The 17,272-nt window shown below is 42.7% G+C and overlaps 1 long non-coding RNA gene across 1 annotated transcript in view; it reads left to right on the top strand.

The window, feature by feature from the left end:
• Nucleotides 1–1,042: 1,042 nt before the first annotated feature.
• The window catches only part of LOC130355419 (uncharacterized), a 28,229-nt gene continuing 11,999 nt past the window's right edge, over nt 1,043–17,272 (top strand). The window contains exon 1 of the long non-coding RNA XR_008888516.1: nt 1,043–1,103. This is a non-coding gene — a long non-coding RNA (uncharacterized LOC130355419). The remainder of the gene's footprint in view (nt 1,104–17,272) is intronic.

Below are 17,272 nucleotides of genomic sequence, written 5' to 3'. Positions count from 1 at the left end.
TCGCACCCCCCACATGAAGTTCGAATTGACAACAAATTATAAATCCTCATATTTTAGGAGTGGAATGGCATATCAAGAAACGGAGAAAAGGTGTTTAACAAGGGCACCCTAAGATATTTGATAACTTTAAAAAGAAATTTATGTGTTGGCCACTGGTTTTTAAATCAGTTGTGGCCAAAAGTTTTGAGACTAACACCAAATATTGTTTTTATATTTTTAAGCCAGATTTTTCTGTGTTATACCGTAGTATTATTACAAGCATTTAACATGTTTTTAAACTTTCATTGACATATGCATCAAAGTTTATGCAAAGACACAATATCTACAGTGTAGCCTTCTATTCAGGACTTTTGCAATTTGCCTTGGCTTGCTTGATAACGCAAATTGAAGTAGCAAACTTTGTGAAAACCAAAATTTGAGTCTCAAAACTTTTGTCCACAGCTTATAGTTTTAAATGGAAAAGAAATAAAACGGCATGTGGCAACAATCTAGGTAATTTGCACCAAAAAGCTATCTTTCATTACGGTACTTATATGACCATTTTTTTATTTGTTTTAGACTCTTTTGTTTAGCAAGCAAAGGCTGTGCTTATTGGAGATTTTGCATGACTTAAATGCTATGCAGTGCAACAAAATGTGGCAAAATTTAGGTGGGAAGTATGTGAACTAAACGATTATGTAAACTAATTTATGTATATTTATGTAGACTAGACATTCTAAACATAAGGCACTGGAGGAGGTAATCAAAAACTGTGCAATTCTCATACAATGAAAGCTTAGACTAGACAGTGCCACATTTGTAACAAAGCGAAGAATATTTGAAAATCTAGGACATCTGTCATCAGTGTCACCTGCACCAACTTGTCGATACAGACAGGTATTGCAGGTGACACCATCGGTATCCTCTTCGGTACCTTCCGCTTCGGCCTGACTTGGAGCATGGGCGGAGCTTCGTGATGTCACAGGTGCTGTTCTCTGCTGGGTCTGTTCTGCTAGCAAACAGCAGCGGTGACATCACTAAGCTCCGCCCATGCTCCAAGTAAGGCCCAGAGCTGAAGATACAGAAGAGGATAGCCGGAGAACCACTGCACGGAAAGGGACCAGGTGAATATCGTAGTCATCAGTGTCGCCAGCACTACCTGTCTGTACCGACAGGTTAGTACAGGTGACCCTGATGACAGATTTCCTTTAAACAGTTAACTTTAAGCTTGCACCATATATTACTTGTTTTACTTGCACCAAAAGCTTGAGCATCTTTGATACACAAAGCCATCCCCAGTTTTCCCAAAGCCACATCTCCTTGTCAAGCATAAATGTGTCTATAAATGTGTCTAAAAAAACACATTAAAAATGTGGTTCAATAAGCTTTTTTTTGGCATAAATTACACAAGTTTCGCACAGACAGTTTTGATTATTTTCTAGCCTAAATTTACACTAAGAATTAGACATTTTTTTGTAAGGCTAAGTTCACTCTAAGGCTCTGCTTAAGGAAGCTCTGCTGCTTAACCCGTGTGGGAGGTGAATGGTAAAAAAAACTGCATGTCCTATTTTTTTTGTCTACACAAATCCTTTAAATGACACCAAATGGACTCTTCTCAAGTTAGTGGGATTTTTAGGGGCCCTGCTGTGTCCATTGTAAAAAAAAAAAAAAAAAAAAAAAAAAAAAAAAAAGGGTAAGTTCAGCTTCCTTTTTGCCCCAAACGTACCCCGAACATGGTGTAATTTGCTCACCAAAATCTAACATTAAAATAGCTTAACTTTTAAATAGTTTCCAGTGTTCTAGCCTGTATTGGTGGATAGGAGGCATATGATGTCAGTTTACAGTAGGTCTTATTAATGTGATATTTTACATTCTTTTTGAATGTAGTCACAACTTTACAAAGCAAATCCTTATAAATAGCTGGAATTGTTACTTACACAATTGCCTCAAGTGCTTCTTTGATGTATTCTATTATGTTTCTGTAAATTTCTTATTATTATTGTTTGGTAAGTGATGGGTTTCTTTCTGTTCACTACACACAGATGCCCTTTGTGTTAAAGCCTGGCACCAGATAATAAGTGTTAAATTCCTTGTATATGCACACAAACACTTATGTGAACATCAATAATTATGGTTCTTTATAAAAACCCATCCAAGATGTATGTTCTGTAGAAAACGGCTTAAAGGGAACCAATCAGCAGATTTTAGCATATATAACGCTTAAGTTATAAAGTTCCCCCGGCCAGCCGGCAAGTATTCCCCTGGGCGGGGACTTATGCTTACCAGCAGCCGCTGCTCCGCATTGCTCCGGCCGTGACCTTGCCTTGTCATCTTGATTGACGGCTTGCATCATTGCTCTGTTCCCTAAGCAGATGGAGCAGAGCGTAATGTGAGCTGTCAATCAAGATGAGGGGACAGGACCACGGGAAAAGCGACAAGTGCCATCTTGCTGGGCAGCCGGGGGGGGGGGAAAATTCCATCCCTGGGGGAAAATTCATCCCCCGGGGATGGTGAGGATAATGATTTTAGCATATATAACGCAATGTCAACCGTTATAAATGCTAAAATGTGCTGATTGGTTCCCTTTAATAGGATAGTATGAATGACACACACATTCTCAGTCCCGCAATGTGGAATTGTAAAGATGTTACCTGATCTACCCTAACATCTACACCCTGGGTATTAGGGATGCCCCAATACCATTTTTATAAAATTACGAGTACTGATACTTTTTTTTTTTTAAGTAATTGCAGATACCAATTACTGATACTTTTGATTTATGTCATGTGACAGGTTTTTTTGTTTATTTATTTTTTCATGGAAAAAAGGGTGTGTTTTCAGTTTTTATTAGTGGATGAGCTTTTTTTTTTATAATAATAAAGCAAAACAAAACTTTTTTTATTTTATTTAAACTTTCTGACTCCCCACTGGATACAAACAACAACAGAGTGCTGCTGGTTAAAATGAAACACTATGCCACTATGAGGGGGCATAGTGTTTTATTTTAACCATCAGCACTCTGTGTATGGGAGTGTTAATATAGGGTTGTGACCCTGGGCTTTATGTCCATGGTCTTATGCTGTCAATATAATGTTGGCCCTTAACCCACTCTGGGGGATTTTGGTATTTTGATCTCTAAACACGAAAACGTTGAGGAGCACTAAAGATAATAAATGGAGTATTGCCCGCAAAGGCTGCTCATGGGCAGCGATATGTGTCCTTCATTGTGCATCTATGGGGGTACCAGCGGTCGGACCCTTACTGATCAGCATATTACCCCCAATTCTATGTATAGAGATAACATGCTGAGATGGTAATACCCCTTTAAAAGCTAGAAAAGTACTGTCTACTACCTGTCACTCAACTTTCCTAGTCTCCTAAAGAGACTATATGTCAGGAGACTGGGAAATCTGGTTGACATGCAGTCACAGTACTTCTCCAGCCTTTGTCACCCAGTTTCCCAGTCTCCTAACATACCAGCTTGTCGAAAAGCTGGGTGACAGGAAGAAGGTACCCCCATACTAAAACAAACAAAAAAACATTATACGCACCTCCTGCATCCTTCGTCCTCTGCTCTTGTGCACTCAGAGTGACGTCGCTTCACCTGCACCAGGGCAGAGATCATGCGCTGCTCCTGACGCAGCCCGCAGCCTGAAGCTGCAACCTACATCCAGGGCGCACCCATTAATTTCTGGCTAATGTCTTTCCATGCTAAGACCCATAACTTTTTTATTTTCCTACTGACAAAGTTGTATTAGGGCTTATTATTTGTGGGACAAGTTGTTGTTTCCAGTAATACACTTTATTTTATCATATAGGGGGCATTTATCATTGTAGGTGTAAGTGAAGCATTTATCATTGTAGGTGTAAGTGAAGCATTTATCATTGTAGGTGTAAGTAAAGCATTTATCATTGTAGGTGTAAGTGAAGCATTTATGATTGTAGATGTAAGTGAAGTATTTTTCTACACCTTTTTTTGTGTGCTGGTAATGTGTAGGAGCACCACATTTATTAAATGGTAGCAGAGCATGTGATAAATTTTGTGCAGGTCACATTTTCTAAAATTTCTCTCTTCACATACACCAAAAACTAAGTCTGGGCGGGTGTAGTTTTAGAGAGTTTTCAGTGACTTTGCAACTTTTTTGTGTCTTTTCACAAAGTAGGTGCAGTTCATATAACCCTTCCATATTATGTGTATTGCCAAAATCAGTGGATTGCAACTCAAAATCAGCAGAAATGTGTAAACCAAAAGGCGCAAAAAAGGCACAAATAAACCCTGCTTGCGCCTTTTTTAGACACAAAAAACAGTCTAAAGAGAATCATAAATGTCGGCCATAATGTATTATGAAGCCAGGAAAAAATATATGTATGGCAAAATTGAAAAAATATATGGAATTTCACAATTTTGTGGGTCAATCATTTTTTTTGCAGTTTACAATACGGTAAAACTGACATGCTAACTTTATTCTATGGGTCAGTACGATTCCAATGATACTCAACTCTAATAATTTTTGTTTCGTTTTGTGGTTAATAAAAAATTTTAAACTTGAAAAAGAAATAAAAACTTCATTGCCATCTTCTGAACCCTATGATTTTTTTTTATTTAAACCCTGTTTTAGGGTTTATTTTCGTGTAGTTACTTTTTTGTGTTGTAAGGCTATACTAAATATGTGTATTTTTTATTTTATTTGAAAAATGGGAAAAGGGGGGTGATTAAATTTTTTATTAGGGGAGGGGTATTTTTTTATATTGCAAAAAACTTTTTTTTTTTTTTTTTTTTACTAATCTTTGTTATCTCCACTCGATTGCTTAAGGGCTGCCTTCAACAATCACAGAGCCAGGGAAGCCTGAGGAGCACAGTTAAAGGGGTACTCCAGTGGGAAACAATTTTTTTTTTTAAATCAAGTGGTCCCAGAAAGTTAAACAAATTTGTAAATTACTTCTATTTAAAAATCTTAATCCTTCCAGTACTTATCAGCTGCTGTATGCTCCACAGGAGGTTCTTTTCTTTTTGAATATCTTTTCTGTCTTACCACAGTGCTCTCTGCTGACGCCTCTGTCCATGAGAGGCCCGCGTCAGGTCTGCTAACCCTACCTATGACGTACATACATGTCATGGGTCAGGAACGGGTTAACCCGCACGGAGAGTGCTGCAGGCCTACTACACCTCCATAATATCTGCTGGCAGGGGTCCCTCAAACAGTAGGCACAGAGAGGTACAGATTTTAAAAATAGGTGGCACTTTCTCCTTTCCTCCCCCTTTTCTTTTTTAATACAATAGTCCCTACCTACCACTATTCAACTTACCTGCTATATGTAGGGGAGTGATTATCTGATAAATGCAGTCCAATAAAAAAAACAGCTACCTGGCACTGGTTAAACAACAAGTCTACAATCACCTGCAGGTGTGTCTTGAGTTTCAGCAATTTTTTACATAGAACAGCGTGGTGCTTCACGGAGTCCGTTTCACGCACAGAGGCGTGTCATCAGGCCCATCAGTGACACGCCTCTGTGCGAGAAACGGACTCTGTCGCCCGGTGAACGCCTATGCCTCCGCTCTCCTGTATGTACTTTTAAAGTTTCCATTTCCATGGATATGTATCAATAAAGTACCCACAACCAAGAACCGCGTGAGTGCTCCAGATCTCTTCTTTTCGCATATCTGTGGATTATCTGATAAATTAAATCCCATTAGTTCTTTCTGTTCTTAAATACACGATGCTTTGGGTATACACTTTGTTTACGTTACATGTATGTCCTTTACATTTTAAGAGATATGTAATAAAAGTTATGTCTTAGTTGCTTGATGGTCATGGGTCCCTAGTCGGTGATCATTATATTGAGTGATAGCCAGGGAGTGGAGGATGCTGGAGGTTATATAATGTCATGCTAGGAAGTGCTGGAGATTATTATGAGTGATAGGCAATGAGCAGGGAATGCCGAAGCTCATGTTGAGTGATAATGAGTAGTGGAGGATGCTGGGGGTAATACCTTTCAATATCATTTACTTTGTTTCTGGGGCCAATACAGCTCCCAATCACTGCCATGGTACTGTCCTGACCTGCTGTCAGTTACTCTCTCTCTTAGGTGGCAATTGCTAAGAGTAGACTTCTGGTCTAGGAATACATGCAAGTCCTCACAGACAATACCGTCAGATATCTGTAACTGTCAGCAGCTTTATCCAGCTCAGCAGCAAGTCAGCTCAGCAGCGCTTTTCCTCAACAACCCAGCTAAACAACAATGGTATGGGTACAACACCTTCCATCTGCAGTCTTTCTTGGGCCCACAAGATGGTGTATAGTAATGGGGAGGGGGATTCCCAGCCGCCATGTTGTAAACCTCATGGAAACCACCTGTCTTTACAGTTTATCAGCAAAACCGCACATATTTACAATAAAATGAATAACAATAAACAAAATTGGGCTAACCTCTGCCCTCTCTTCACTCCTGCAAATGGAAAACAGCACAACTATCAGCAGTTTCTTAAAGGGGTACTCCGCTACTCAGCATTTGGAACAAATAGTTCCGAACACTGGAGCTGGCACCGGGAGCTTGTGACATCATAGCCCTGCCCCTTCATGATGTCACGCCCTCTCAATGCAATTCTATGGGAGGGGGCGTGACACCTGTCACACCCCTTCCCATAGACTTGCATTGAGGGGGCGGGGTGTGACATCATGAGGGGGCAGGGCTATGACATCACAAGCTCCCGGCACCAGCTCCAGCGTTCGGAACAATTTGTTCCAAACGCTTACAAGCGGAGTACCCCTTTAAGAGCACAGTGCTGTGTGTAACTCTCAGAAGTCAGAAGGAGCATATTTTCTATAATGTGCTAATTTCTAAATTTTTACACTAAAACCACGGTTTATGCAGATACTTAATTCCTCATATCCCAGTGACAAGACATATAAAATATTTAGTGGTCTGTGCATTTACTCTAAACCAGAAGAGAAACACAGAGTGGTGGCCCTATTATTCTCTGCTTTCTATACACCACCCCCTTCACTGCTGAACAAATACTACCTGGAGCTAAGAAAATAATTGGGAGTAAAATAAACTTCTGCCATCTGTTTCATAGGGTATCATAACATGTATATACATTTGATATGGCAGAACAAGTTTATGTGTCTGAGTTCATGTATCTGTATCTATGAATTATGTTTACAGTGAATATAAGGACATACGTTTTACCTGGAAATTAGGTATATTGCAACAAATGACAAATCACTGCTTAATATATACTGTTATGTAATAATATAAATTATGTATTTCTTAAAAACTCTCCAGTTCCTTTAAGAGGTATACTGCAGTTTTTCATATAGTGCTGTAGAGCCACCACACAAAGCTAGCAACTTCCTCACAACAGTGCCATCCATAGTGACCCCATTATGGTAGTCACCAACCTATTCCAGCCAGACTACATTTAAATAAAAAAGCCACAATTAGCTTCATTGTTACAAGCTACTTACCTCTTCTTTGTCCCCTCTTCTTCCTTCTTCTTCTCCTCCTCATGTTGTTAAATGACAGCACCAAGTCATCTGTCATTCACATTGTAAAAGTTAGACATGTTTTGTTATGTGAGTTAATGATTATAATCAGGGGCTTAGCTAGAAACCAAAGGCGAAAAATTGCGAATAATTGCCCTGGGCCCTCCTACCACCTGACGACCCTCTTCTCCAATCCCGGACGACCCCTTACTCCGCTGCACAAAGGTATCAGTGACTACAGCACTGATGGGACACAGTCAGGGGAATACACAACTATATAAGTGACTAACAGGCAGGGCCAGACAGACAAAACAGGCATGGAAGAATAAGCAGCCCATTTTCCTGGTGGGGGTCCAACTGCAGGGACCCCCCACCAATCACCCAATCAGCTGTTGTAAAGCTATAACTTCCATCATGTCTGGAGAGCCTCAGGCATTATAGGAGTTGTAGTTTTTCAACAGCTGGAGAGCCATAGATTAGGGTACAACATCACCCATCATCATTGCGGAACTTACAAGTGACTCCAGCTGATGGGACAGTCAGGAGAATACACAATGATATCAGTGACCTGAGTGACGTCTTCTCTGTTGTCTTTTCTTTTCTCCTCCATCTGGTCCAGACGTCAGGACGTCTTCAAGCTCCATCGTCTCTGCAGAGTCTGACACCCGGACATCATAGGCTCCTCACTTTGTCAGTAGATCCTCATCCTCTGTTTGAAGAAAGTAATCATTATTATTCTGCTAAATACTGTAACCCCTGAATATAATACTGACACCTACTTTATCCCCTGAATATGAAATTACCATCCCTGTACTCCTTGAATATAATACTGACACCTACTATTGTACCCCCCTGAATATAAAACTACCATCCACTGTACTCCTTGAATATAATACTGCCACCTACTGTGCCCCTTGAATATAATACTACCATCCACTGTGCCCCTTGAATATAATACTGCCACCCACTCTACCCCCTGAATATAAAACTACCATCCACTGTACCTCCTGCATATAATATAATACTGCCACCTACTGTACCCCCTCAAATATAATACTGCCTCCTATTGTACCTCCTGCATATAATACTGCCAACTACTGTACTCCCTGAATATTAAACTACCATCCACTGTACCTCCTGCATATAATACTGCCACACACTGTACTCCCTGAATATAATACTGCCACCTACTGTACCCCCCGAATATAATACTACCTCCTATTGTACCTCCTACATATAATACTGCCAACCACTGTACTCCCTGAATATAATACTGCCACCTACTGTTCCCCCTGAATATAATCCTGCCACCTACTGTTCCCCTTGAATATAATCCTGCCACCTACTGTTCCCCCTGAATATAATCCTGACATACACTGTACCCCTGAATATAATACTGCCATACACTGTACCCCCTGAATATAAAACTACCATCCACTGTACTCCTTGAATATAATACGGCCACCTACTGTACACCCTGACTATACAACTACCATCCACTGTACCCCTTGAATACAATACTGCCAACCACTGTACCCCCTGAATATAAAACTACCATCCACTGTACCTCCTGCATATAATACTGCCACCCACTGTACCCCCTGAAAATAATACTGCCACCTTTTGTACCCCCACATATAATACTGCCTCCTATTGTACCTCCTGCATATAATACTGCCAACCACTGTACCCCTGAATATAATCCTGCCACCTACTGTTCCCCCTGAATATAATCCTGCCACCTACTGTTCCCCCTGAATATTATCCTGCCACCTACTGTACCCCCTGAATATAATACTGCCACACACTGTACCCCCTGAATATAATACTGCCACACACTGTGCCCCTGAATATAATACTGCCACACACTGTGCCCCTGAATATAATACTGCCACACACTGTACCCCCTGAATATAATACTGCCACACACTGTGCCCCTGAATAAAATATTGCCACACACTATGCCCCTGAATATAAACCCTCAAAAATAACCATGCTATACACTGTACCCTCCCACACATCATACATACATATTGCTTACACACATCTATCATTCATACACACACATTATTCATACATACATCATACATACAGTACATACACATATCATTCATACACACGCCACCTCCGTACCTCACCAACACATGCATAATACATACATACACACACATCATACATACACATACATCATACATACACCCCCCGCCTCCTGATCCCTCTGCATAATTCATCTCCACACATCATACATACATACTTCTAGCTTACACACATCTCCACATATCATACATATACATCTTGCTTACACACATCATTCATACATCATACATACAGTACATACACACATTATTCATACACACTGCCTCTGGACCCCCCCACGCATGCATAATACATACACATCATACATACATCATACATAAACACATATCATGCCTACACCTGCCACCTCCAGATCCCCCAACATAATACATGTCCACACATCATACATATATCCTTCTAGCTTACACACATCATACATACATACATACATACATCTTGCTTACACAACATCTATCATTCATACATCATACATACAGTACATACACACACATCATTCATACACACGCTGCCTCCAGACCCCAAATACCCCCCATACATATATACATCGCGCTTACACCTACATACGCGCTTACATCTATCATACATACATTACATACATACATGTATGTACTGTGTGTATGATGTATGAATGGTAGATGTTGTGTAAGCAAGATGTATGTATGTATGATGTGTGTAAGCTAGAAGGATATATGTATGATGTATGGACATGTATTATGTTGGGGAATCTGAAGGCGGCAGGTGTATGTATGATATGTGTTTATGTATGTTGTATGTGTTTGTATGATGTGTATGTATTATGCATATGTGGGGGTCCAGAGGCGGTGTGTATGAATGATGTGTGTGTATGTACTGTATGTATGATGTATGAACGATGTGGGTAAGCAAGATGTATATATATATACAGAAAATCAGAAGGAAAGACTCGGCGACTCCCCATTCTGCAGAAACTTCTTTTATTTGATCAGGAAATTACAGATGCACATCATGCAGAGGAGGGCAGGGTACGAGGCAGGGGGTGCAGGTAGGACAGCTCAGTTTCATGCCGGACAGACACTTCCTCAAGCTACATGTATATGTATGATGTGTGGAGATGTGTGGAGATGTGTGTAAGCTAGAAGTATGTATGTATGATGTGTGGAGATGAATTATGCAGAGGGATCTGGAGGCGGGGGGTGTATGTATGATGTACATATATGTATGATGTGTGTGTATGTATGTATTATGCATGTGTTGGGGGGGGTCCGGAGGTGGCGTGTGTATGAATGATGTGTGTATGTACTGTATGTATGATGTATGTATGAATAATGTATGTGTATGAATGATAGATGTGTAAGCAAGATGTATGTATGTGTGATGTGTGGGAGGGTACAGCGTATAGCATGGTTATTTTTGAGGGTTTATATTCAGGTGCACAGTGTGTGGCAGTATTATATTCAGGGGCACAGTATGTGGCAGTATTATTTTCAGGGGGTACAGTGTGTGGCAGTATTATATTCAGGGGCACAGTGTGTGGCAGTATTTTATTCAGGGGCACAGTGTGTGGCAGTATTATATTCAGGGGTACAGTGTATGGCAGGAATAAATTCAGGGGGAAAGTAGGTGGCAGGATTATATTCAGGGGGAACAGTAGGTGGCAGGATTATATTCAGGGGGAACAGTAGGTGGCAGTAATTATATTCAGGGGGTACAGTGGTTGGCAGTATTATATGCAGGAGGTACAATAGGAGGCAGTACTATATTCGGGGGTACAGTAGGTGGCAGTATTATATTATATGCAGGAGGTACAGTGGATGGTAGTTTTATATTCAGGGGGTACAGTGGGTGGCAGTATTATATTCAAGGGGTACAGTGGATGGTAGTTTTATATTCAGGGGTACAGTAGGTGGCAGTATTATATTCAAGGGGTACAGTGGATGGTAATTTCATATTCAGGGGATAAAGTGGGTGGTAGTATTATATTCGGCGGCTACAGTATTTAGCAAAATAATAATGATCACCTTCTTCATACAGAGGATGAGGATCTACTGACAAATAAAAAAGGTCAAGGAAAGTAAAGTAACACCATATGCTTCCCTCAACTATTTATCTGTGTTAAGATACTAAGGCAGAGCTGGTTACTTCCTTTTCCTGGGGATAAGTGCTCATTTTGGAAGAGTAATAGGTTTACCATAATAACCTCTATGGGTGCCCTATTACAGTACAAAATATTGCTAAATACTATACAGTGGCCTTTCAAAATACATTATTAAATGGTTCTGGGACAGCCATTGTATGTTGAGTCCCTCCAGTGATTTTCAGAATAGGTCCCCAGCCTTCCTTGCTGCATAGAGCGGTGTGTCGGCACATTCTTGTAGAAAATACAGACAATCCAGCACTTAAACTAATGCAGATTTATTCCAAATTAGCAGAATGTACACAAAATCCCACCTGCACAGAACACCTGTTTACATCTTGATGCGTTTCGGGCACATGTGCCCTTTTTCAAAAGAATCATCAGTGCTGGATTATCCATATTTTCTATAACTATCCAGAGACACACCAAGTCAGGTGTGAATCCATGCAATGAGTTGGGAAAAGGTGGGCTGTTTTTTCTCTGTTTTCAGCACATCCTTCATGCATTGTCTATGGTAACATCCGAGATACCGGAGTACAGCACTGGTGCCCCGTTCTGGAGATCGCAATGGGGTCTCAGTGTTCGGACCGCAATCGTATGTCAGCAGTTTACTGTACATGGATGTCTCTGGGGCAGCAATTCCAAAATGTTTTCCTGTTTGTACAGTATACATTTTGATTAGGGATGAGTGAATCAAATCTGACGAATCTGAATTCGTTACGAATATCAGGAAAAATTTGATTCGCAACAAATGCGAATATCGCCATGATTCGATTGCTTCATTAAACTCCATTTAGTGCAGCCAAGGCTCCAGGGCATCTAAAATGGCGGATCCACATGTGAGGACATGGGGCAAGGAATCCTGGGAAGGCGGGAACAAGGGTCAGCGGGATGACCCTGAATCACATGCAGCATGCAGCCTATCAGCAGCCAGCTACCCCTGTGATGTCACAGCCCTATATAATCGGCAGCCATCTTGAGGACAGTCACATCAGCATTCTATTACAGAAAGAGAGGGACAGACAGCAGTGTGTGATGCACAAAAAAGCATTTTTACAGCACCAATTCACCTCCCAGTCACATCAGCGTTCTATTACAGAGAGAGAGAGAGAGAGAGAGAGAGAGAGAGGGACAGAGAGCAGTGTGTGATGCGCAGAAAAGCATTTTTACAGCAGCGATTCACCTCCCAGTCACATCAGTGTTCTATTGCAGAGAGGGACAGAGAGCAGTGTGTGGCACAGAAAAGCATTTTTACAGCAGTGATTCACCTCCCAGTCACATCAGCGTTCTATTGCAGAGAGGGACAGAGAGCAGTGTGTGGCACAGAAAAGCATTTTTACAGCAGTGATTCACCTCCCAGTCACATCAGCGTTCTATTGCAGAGAGGGACAGAGAGCAGTGTGTGGCACAGAAAAGCTTTTTTACAGCAGTGATTCACCTCAAGCCCAAATCCAGCCTAGAAGCACTGAGAGGAAAGGGAGTGAGATTGAGAGAGAAAGTGCAATTTTGGGTGTAGTACACAGCAACTGTGTGCTGCAGCACTGGTCTGTACAACAATTGAAAAGCTAATAGTTGCCAGCCAATTAGGTTGAGCAGAGCACTAAAAGCATATTCAAAAAGAAACATAGCCAGCACAACTGCCTAATACACGGGTGCACGCCGCTGTGGCAAATACAGAGTATACAAAAAAAAAAGGTTGCAGCAGCACTCCTGGTCAAAAAAATTGAGGCTCTTAGCACACTTTTTGATCAAAATGTGTCCCCCATCCACCACGCGAAGGTGGCCCCACTTTGGATGGGACCCTAACACTCATTTCACTCACCTCTGCTGGGCATATGGCCTCTGACTGGGTGACATGGCGGATCCACCATCAATTCAAAAAACCTCCTGTGAAAAAGGGGAGAGGTGCATTGCTAGAGAGGGTGCCACTCCTGCTAAATTGCACAGCAAAAACAAAAAGAAACATAGCCAGCACAACTACCTAATACACGGGTGCACGCTGCTGTGGCAAATACAGAGTATACAAAAAAGAAAGTTGCAGCACCACTCCTGGTCAAAAAATTGAGGCTCTTAGCGCACTTTTTGATCAAAACATGTCCCCCATCCACCACTCGGAGGTGACCCCACTTCAGATGGGACCGTAACACTCATTTCACTTATCTCTGCTGGGCATATGGCCTCCGACTGGGTGACATGCCGAATCCACTATCAATTCAAAAAACCTCCCGTGAAAAAGGGGAGGGGTGCAAGGCTAGAGAGTGCCTTTTTCATAGGAGGCTTTTTGATAGTGTGCTAAGAGCCTCCTTTTTTGGACCAGGAGTGCTGCTGCAACCTTCTTTTTTGTATCCAAACAAATAGAAAAATTTCTTTTTTGTATACTCTGTATTTGCCACATCTGTATTTACACCCCTCCACTTTTTCGCAGGAGGTTTTCTTAATTGATAGTGGATCCGGCATGTCACCCAGTCGGAGGCCATATGCCCAGCAGAGGTGAGTGAAATGAGTGTTAGGGTCCCATCCGAAGGGGGGCCACCTCCGCGTGGTGGATGGGGGACACGTTTTGATCAAAAAGTGTGCTATGAGGATCCTTTTTTTGACCAGGAGTGCTGCTGCAACCTTCTTTTTGTATATTCTGTATTTGCCACAGCGGCATGCACCCGTGTATTAGGTAGTTGTGCTTGCTATGTTTCTTTTTGTTTTTGCTGTGCAATTTAGGGGGAGGGGGGTGGCACCCTCTCTAGCCAGGCACCCCTCCCCTTTTTCACAGGAGGTTTTTTGAATTGATGGTGGATCCAGCATGTCACCCATTTGGAGGCCATATGCCCAGCAGAGGTGAGTAAAATGAGTGTTAGGGTCCCATCCGAAGTGGTGCCACCTCCGCGTGGTGGATGGGGGACATGTTTTGATCAAAAAGTGCGCTAAGAACCTCCATTTTTTGACCAGGAGTTCTGCTGCAACCTTCTTTTTGTATACTCTGTATTTGCCACAGCGGCATGCACCCGTGTATTAGGTAGTTGTGCTGGCTATGTTTCTTTTTGCTTTTGCTGTGCAATTTAGGGGGAGTGGCACCCTCTCTAGCCGTGCACCCCTCCCCTTTTTCACAGGAGGTTTTTTTAATTGATAATGGATCCGGAATGTCACCCAGTCGGAGGCCATATGCCCAGCTGAGGTGAGTGAAATGAGTGTTAGGTCCCATCCGAAGTGGGGCCGACTCCGCGTGGTGGATTAGGGACACATTTTGATCAAAAAGTGCGCTAAGAGCTTCCATTTTTTGACCAGGACTGCTGCAGCAACCTTAATTTTTTAATACTTTGTATTTGCCACAGTGGCGTGCACCCGTGTATTAGGTAGTTGTGCTGGCTATGTTTCTTTTTCTTTTTACTGTGCAATTTAGGGGGAGTGGCACTCTCTCTAGCCATGCACCCCTCCCCTTTTTCACATTTCAAAAAGTGCGCTAAGAGCCTCCCTTTTTTGACCAGGAGTGGTGCTGCAACTTTCTTTTTTGTATACTAAAAGCATATTGTCCTCTCTTAAGTGTAACCTGTGCGTACATCTAAGCGATGTACCATTTTGTTCCTGTTAAAGTCTTAAGGGCCTAGATACGGTGAACGGCCAGGCAAAAGTACACACCTGCTGGTGTTGCAGACAAATACTGTTTAAAGCCTACTGGAGTGCATTGTCCTCCCCTCATAAGTGCCTACCACATACGTACATCTAAGTGGTGTACCATTTTGTTCCTGGTACAGTCTTAAAGGCCTAGATACTGTGAAAGGCCAGGCAAAAGTACACACCTGCTGGTGTTGTAGACAATTACTGTTTTAAGCGTATTGGAGCACATTGTCCTCCCCTCATAAGTGCATACCACATATGTACATCTAAGTGGTGTACCATTTTGTTCCTGTTAAAGTTTTAAGGGCCTAGATACTGTGAAAGGCCAGGCAAAAGTACATACCTGCTGGTGTTGTAGACAAATACTGTTTTAAGCATACTTAAACGCATTGTTCTCCCCTCATAAGTGCATACCACGTATGTACATCTAAGTGGTGTACCATTTTGTTCCTGGTACAGTCTTAAGGGCCTAGATACTGTGAAAGGCCAGGCAAAAGTACACAACTGCTGGTGTTGTAGAAAATACTGTTTTAAGTGTAATGGAGCGTATTGTACTCCCCTCATATACACACTATGCATGTGAGGCAGAGAAGTGCCAGGATGTGCACAGAGGAGTGGCAGAGGCCTAAATTAATCAGGCAGAGGTTGCAGCAGACTAGGGGCAAGTGGCAGAAGGAGTCAGTGACATGCCTGAGCTCCCAGTATCAGCTAGCGGTCGTGTCTCAACCAGCAACCCATCTGCTGTCATTGATTGGTTAACTAGGTCATTCACTTCATCACAAGTGACATCTGACACCCCCCATAAAGAGTCGGTGGGTTCCTCAGTTGGCATGGCCTGGGAGCAATCCTTGTCCTCCCATTTCCTCTGTCCTATGCTGCCCCCCCCCCCACAGAAATATCTTATGCTGTGGGTTCAGCTCCACTATTTAGTGAGAATGATATACTAGAGGACAGTTAGCAGCTACTGCCCAGCCAAGAAAGGGAAGAGACATCCACTGCTTCCTCTGCTAGGCAGGCAAGTAGTGATGAGGAGAGTGGCATGGGAGGTGGTGTTGCAAGCGTTCAGGCTCCTGAAGCAGACACTGTTGAGGAACCTGAAGAGGACATCAGTGACGTGCAGACACAACTCAATGATGATGAAGCCGATCGCACTTGGGAGCTGGGTGCAGAAGGGGCTTCATCATCATGAGAAGAGGGTTGTAGGTTGCCTGTGAGACAGCAGCTGAGCCAGCAAGGTGGTAGCATGGTTGGAAGTCAGCATGGTAGCAGCAGTGGAAATTCTGGAGCCAAACGTGCCCAGGGTAGACTACCTGTTTCGTGGCAGCCTACCTTCCCAGGAGGTAGTGGTACAGGGGTTCCTGGAGTTGGCGGCAGTAGAAGTCAATAAGTGCAGACTGTTGGTGGGAAAATCAGCTACTCGGCGGTGTGGCAGTTTTTCATCGAACATCTGGAGGATGTTAACTTGACCACAGGCAAGATGTGTCATCAGAAGGGGAAGCATGGTCAGGGTCCCAATGTTGGTACGACGGCCCTGCGTTAACATATCCAGCATCACCATAAAGTGGCCTGGGAGGACCGTGGCTCCAATGTGGTGGTCCAGCTTTCTGCATCACCCAGTGGCACACCGCTCCCTTTTTCAGCCAGCCAAGGCTCTACCACCTAAGCCGAAGGGAGCTGTGTGTCATACCCATCTTCTGTCGCTCCGGATGCTCCTACTCCTCCTACTTCGAGTCAGTCATTCCGCCAGCAATCTATCGGCGAAACCAAGAGACAACAATATGTGCCGACTAATCCAACGGTGCAGAAGCAGGTGGACTCTGACCTTTCAGAGAACTGATGGCTTGTGCCAAGCTGAGGTGGAGAGTCCCAAGCCATCATTTCTTTGAAAAGAAGGCAGTACCAGCTCTGCACAATTTTGTGGAACAGAAGGTGGGCCAGTCCTTGAGCCTGTCGGTGTTTACCAAAGTGCACGGCAGTGGCGACGTGT

Source organism: Hyla sarda, chromosome 2 (assembly GCF_029499605.1).
Source record: "Hyla sarda isolate aHylSar1 chromosome 2, aHylSar1.hap1, whole genome shotgun sequence".
NCBI lineage: Eukaryota > Metazoa > Chordata > Amphibia > Anura > Hylidae > Hyla > Hyla sarda.
This window is presented reverse-complemented; position numbering and strand designations above follow the sequence as displayed.